Here is a 6,039-nt window from a genome sequence, read left to right as displayed (position 1 = left end):
TGGAAGCGTGTGAAGTCATAGAATGGAGGTGTGTGAAGTCATAGATTGAAGGTGTGTGGAAGTCATAGTATGGAGGTGTGTGAAGTCACAGAAAGGAGGTGTGTGAAGTCACAGAATGGAGTTGTGTGAAGTCACAATGGAGGTGTGTGAAGTCATAGAATGGAGTTGTGTGAAATCAAAGAATGCAGGTTTGTTAAGTCATAGAATGGATTGCGTGTGAAATCATAGAATGGAGGTGTGTGAATCACAGAATTGAGGTGTGTAAAGTCACAGAGTGGAGGTGTGTGAAGTCACAGAATGGAGTTGTGTGTGAAGTCATAGAATGGAGGTGTGTGAAGTCACAGAAGGCAGGTGTGTGAAGTCACAGAATACAGTTTTGTGAAGTCATGGAATGGAGGTGTGTGAAGTCAGAATGCAGGTGTGTGAAGTCATAGAATGGAGGTGTGTGAAGTCATAGAATGGAGGTGTGTGAAGTCATAGACTGGAAGTGTGTGAAGTCATAGAATGGAGGTGTGTGAAGTCATAGATTGAAGGTGTTTGGAAGTCATAGTATGGAGGTGTGTGAAGTCACAGAAAGGAGGTGTGTGAAGTCACAGAATGGAGGTGTGTGATGTCAAAACGGAGTTGTGTGAAGTCAAAGAATGGAGGTGTGTGAAGTCATAGAATGGAGGTGTATGAAGTCATGGAATAGAGGTTTGTGAAGTCAAACATTGGAAGTGTGTGAAGTTACAGAATGGAGGTGTGTGAAGTCATAGAATGGAGGTGTGTGAAGTCATAGAATGGAGGAGTGTGAAGTCAGAATGGAGATGTGTGAAGTCACATAATGGAGGTGTGTGAAATCATAGAATGTTGGTGTGTGAAGTCATAGAATGGAGGTGTATGAAGTCATAGAATGGAGGTGTGTGAAGTCAGAATGCAGGTGTGTGAAGTCATAGAATGGAGGTGTGTGAAGTCATAGAATGGAGGTGTGTGAAGCCATAGATTGGAAGTGTTTGAAGTCATAGAATGGAGGTGTGGGAAGTCATAGAATGGAGGTGTGTGAAGTCATAGAATGGAGGTGTGTGAAGTCACAGAAGGGAGGTGTGTGAAGTCACAGAATCGAGTTGTGTGAAGTCACAATGGAGGTGTGTGAAGTCATAGAATGGAGGTGTGTGAAGTCAGAATAGAGGTGTGCGAAGTCATAGAATGGAGGTGTGTGGAGTCAGAATGGAGGTGTGTGAAGTCATAGAATTCAGGTGTGTGAAGTCAGAATGGAGGTGTGTGAACTCATAGAATGGAGGTGTGTGAAGTCACAATGGAGGTGTGTGAACTCATAGAATGGGGGTTTTTGCAGTCACAGAATGGAGGTGTGTGAAGACATAGAATGCAGGTATGGGAAGTAAAAATGGAGTTTGTGAACTCATAGAATGAAGGTGTGTGAACTCATAGAATGGAGGTTGTGAAGTCATGGAATGGAGGTGTGTGAAGTCAAAGAATGGAGGTGTGTGAAGTCAAACAATAGAGGTGTGTGAAGTCAAACAATGGAGGTGTGTGAAATCACAGAATGGATGTGTTTGAAGTCAAAACGGAGGTGTGTAAAGTCACAAAATGGAGGTGTGTGAAGTCACAGAATGAGGTGTGTGAAGTCAAAAAGGTGGTGTGTGAAGTCACAAATGGACGTGTGTAAAGTCACAGAACGGAGATGTGTGAAGTCAAAATGGAGGTGTGTGAAGTCAAATAATGGAGGTGTGTGAAGTCATCGAATGGAGGTATGTAAAGTCATGTCATGGAGGTGTGTGAAGTCACAGAATGGAGGTGTGTGAAATCAGAATTGAGGTGTGCTAAGTCATAGAATGGAGGTGTGTGAAGTCAGAATGGAGGTGTGTGAACTCATAGAACGGAGGTGTGTGAAGTCAGAATGGAGGTGTGTGAACTCATAGAATGGAGGTATGTGAAGGCACAATGGAGGTGTGTGAAGTCATAGAATGGTGGTATGTGAAGTTACAGAATGGAGGTGTGGAAGTCATAGAATGGAGGTGTGTGAAGTCAGAAATTGAGGTGTGTGAAGTCACAGAATATAGGTGTGTGAATTCAGAATGGAGGTGTGTGAAGTCATATAATGGAGGTGTGTGAAGGCATTGAATGGAGGTGTGTGAAATTATAGAATGAAGGTGTGCGAAGTTACAGAATGGAGGTGTGTGAAGTCAGAATGGAGGTGTGTGTGTAAGACCCCCGAGTCAGTGGGACGTCTTTCAGACGGAGACGGAGCCCCCTTCCCAAGGAACAGCGAGTCCACGCAGTCGGATGCAATCAGCAAGAGGTTTATTCAGGAACACGGGCTCCCGGGGGCGACAAAGCCTCCTAGAAGACTCGCGCCGAGGCTTGGGGAAGAGGGGTATTTATGGGTAGCAGAAGCACGGTTACAGAAGCAGAAGCGTAATTACAGGGTAGGGGTCGGTTAACTTCAAATAAGGCTAGGAGTTTACTTTGGGCAGTAGAGGAATTTTTCTCTTAGCTAGAAGAGGGCGGAAGTGCCTTTCATCTGGATTTACAACCTTATCATCCTCATCCGCAAACATCCTGCGGGGCTGCTTTTTAACTTCTTTTGTTGGGCAACAGCAGTTACAGCCGTAGCCGGGGTCTCACTAATGCTTTATTGGCTGCAGCTGCACTTTTCATCCCCCATTTTCTTATTGTTCCTTGAATGGAATCCTTCATTCAATTAGAGTTGTTTCTTGCTCTTTCAACTGTTGATATTGCTGGGTAATTACTAATGCCTGAACTACAGATAGACGGTCCTCAACGAATCGAATTAACCTGTTAAGAACACAGGGACCAAAAGTGAGGATCAAAACTAGTATGAAAAGGGGCCCTGCTATGGTGGACAAAAGAGTTGCAAACCAAGGGGACTTATTAAACCAACTCTCAAACCACCCTTGCTGGGAATGAAATTCTTTCTCTCTTTCTGATAGTCTTTCCCTAAGCTTGCTCATAGTTTCTCGGACTATTCCTGTCTGGTCTGCGTAAAAGCAGCATTCCTCTTTTAAAGCAGCACACAAACCACCATCCTTTAAGAAAAGTACTCCAGACAAGGATGTTAGAGACTTTTACAACCGAGAAAGTCTTATCTTTAAAGGATTTGGAGGGCTTGCAGTTTCCATTCTGGTGTCTGATCGGCAGAGTTGTCGGTGGAAGCCGCTTTTACGTGGGAAGCGTGGACCCAAGCAGCGATCCCGTCGACTTTGAGGGCAGTGGGAGTTGTCAGCAGGACTGTATATGGTCCTTTCCAGCGTGGTTCCAAGTTCTTAGTCTGGTGTCGTCGTACCCACACGGAATCCCCGATTTGGAAGGGATGCGGGGCGATAGGCTTGTCCTGTTGCTCCTGGTATGCCGCTGCCAGGGGTTTCCAGACCTCCTTCTGGACGATCTGCAGAGCCTGTAAATGAGCTTGTAAAGAGGGGCTATTAGCATAATCCGCAACATAGGGATGAAGAAAGTTCACAAGGGGAGGGGGTGCTCCATACATGATTTCAAAGGGAGTCAGTCCATGGGGGCCCGGAGTATTCCGGGCCCTGTACAAGGCTAAGGGAAGTAGGTGCACCCAATCCTTCACGCCAGTTGCTAAGGCTAATTTGGTCAGAGTCTCCTTTATTGTTCTATTCGTTCTTTCTACCTGCCCTGAACTTTGGGGTCTGTAAGCACAATGCAACTTCCAATCAATTCTCAATAAGTTGGCCACCAACTAACTTACCCTGGAGACAAATGCTGGCCCATTGTCCGGCCCCAGGACCTGAGGCATGCCATACCTGGGAAAAATTTCTTCCAGTAGTTTCTTGGCTACTACTTTGGCTGTTTCATGCTTGGTGGGGTATGCTTCCACCCATCCAGAGAAGGTGTCTATGAATACTAGAAGATATTTGTAGCCATATTGTCCAGGTTTAATTTCTGTAAAGTCAATTTCCCAATGAACACCTGGGCGGTGTCCTCTCACTCTGGTTCCAAGTCCAATTTTAGTCCGTCCTGCATTTACCCGAGCACATGCAGAGCATTGATTGGCCACTCGCTGTAGGGCTTCATCCTTTCCCAGGAGATAGCCAGAATTTTCTTCCCGGTCTAAGAGGGTTTTCATTTTAAGTGTGTGAGGGTATGCAAGTTAGTTATAAGTTCAAGAGTCTACCTTTTGGGCCATACTGTTTTTCCATCAAAAATCCATAGTTTCTGCTTGGAATCATAGGCCGCCCCCATTTTCTTAAGGCACTCAATGTCCTCCGGGCTATACGGGAGTGGAGGAAGACTGCTGGGTGATTTCTCCGCCATTGGGAGGATTCGTGCTGGTGGGGTTTCCTGTGACGCTGCCTCCCGGGCTGCCCTGTCAGCTAGGCGGTTGCCTCGTGCCTCCAGTGACCTCCCTTCTGGTGGCCAGGACAATGGATAATGCTTAGTCTCTTGGGCAAGAATAATGCAGTCAATAAGGCTATAATTTCAGCCTTATTCTTAATGTCCTTTCCTTCCGATGTCAATAGGCCCCTTCTTCTATAGATTTCCCCATGTATATGGGCGGTTGCAAAGGCATACCGGCTGTCTGTGTAGACGTTAAGTTTCTTACCTTCTGCCATTTGGAGGGCCTTGGTTAGGGCAATAAGTTCCGCTTTCTGGGCCGATGTTCCCGGGGGCAGTCCTCCAGCCCAAATTACCTCAGTCTCCATGGTAACAGCTGCCCCTGCCTTCCGCTCTCCATTTTCCAGAAAGCTACTGCCATCCGTGAACCAGGTGAGCTCAGCATCCTGAAGGGGGTGGTCTGTCAAATCAGGTCGGGTGCCATCACCAAGAGTTTAGTTCCAGTCCTCTCAGGAAACAACTGTGAGGTGGTGGTTGAATCTGGCAGCACAGCAGCTCCAATGGAATGTCACACCTCCTGCTGGGTCGCCTGCAAAACTTCTAAAGAAGCTTAACCTAAGGCCTGACTCTGGTGAATTCTCCCAATGCTTTCCTAATTGCTTTACCCGAGCACACTCATTTTTGCAGGCTGGCACCCGTTGGTTTTTAAGACAGTATAGGGTTGAGAATAAACAAGGCTAGGATTCTCTAGACAGGCACAGAAGACTCGAAACTGTAGCCATTCCCCACAAGTGCAGTCTCCACTCTTGCACATTTGTTAATTTGTTACTACTATTTTTCTCCATGCCTCTAACTTATGCTGTCTTAATTTTTAAGAAACAGCTTTTTTTTGGTCCCTTTATCTAAAGAGGACTGATGGGCGACGATCCATCTTCTATAACTTCTTCAGGCTGACTCAGGGGCGTTGTCTCTATACCTAGCCAGGGACCCTAAAAACTTAGCCTATTTTACCAAGAGGTTGCCAAGATTACATATCAGGAGTGATATTCTACTCCAAATTGGAGGTCATGTAAAGCATTTAACAACTGCACAAACTTTTTCTTTGATTACAACAGTGTAGCTTACTTAGCACCCATTTGCAAAGGCATTTTCCTGATTGGCTGGGAACTTAATCCCTGCGACTCTAACTATGCTTCAGTTGCCAGATCTAAACAGATAATAGGGACGGAAGCCTCACATCCACCCTGAATTTGTGGCTGGTGTCAAATCAAACTTCACTCAGTTAGGACTTTAAACTATCCTCTATCACAGATGATTGACAAGTTCCTGCCCAGTTATGAAAGGCATGGGCATTAGTAAGGCATGCTTACAAACTATTCTATGACCTCCCGGCTCTGATTAATACTGAATGGCCAAGCACAAGTGACTCTAGGATCTGACACCACCTCAGCCATCCAAGCTGTGGCTTACTGCATCTGGATGTTTCATTGTCCCTGTAGTGTCTCTCCACACAAGAATAAATGTCCCATTGGCATTTCACTTCGTTGGTTTCTAGACTTGAACTCAGGGTCTGGGTGCTGTCTCTCAGCTCTCCAGCTCAAGGCTAGCACCCTGCCACTTTTAAGTCCCAAACTCAGGGCCTGAGTGCCGCTCCTCAGCTCTGCAGCTCAAGGCTTGCACTCTGCCACTTGGAGCTCCAAAGCAACTCTCAGTAGCACTCTG

The 6,039-nt window shown here is 46.1% G+C and overlaps 1 pseudogene; it reads right to left on the bottom strand.

Annotated features, from left to right (window-relative positions):
* Nucleotides 1-2,880: 2,880 nt before the first annotated feature.
* Nucleotides 2,881-4,224, bottom strand: LOC150039491 (uncharacterized; annotated as a pseudogene).
* Nucleotides 4,225-6,039: the final 1,815 nt, after the last annotated feature.

The sequence above is a fragment of the Megascapheus bottae genome, unplaced genomic scaffold, assembly GCF_031878675.1.
Source record: "Megascapheus bottae isolate mThoBot1 unplaced genomic scaffold, mThoBot2.hap1 HAP1_SCAFFOLD_52, whole genome shotgun sequence".
NCBI classification, from domain to species: Eukaryota; Metazoa; Chordata; class Mammalia; order Rodentia; family Geomyidae; genus Megascapheus; species Megascapheus bottae.
This window is presented reverse-complemented; position numbering and strand designations above follow the sequence as displayed.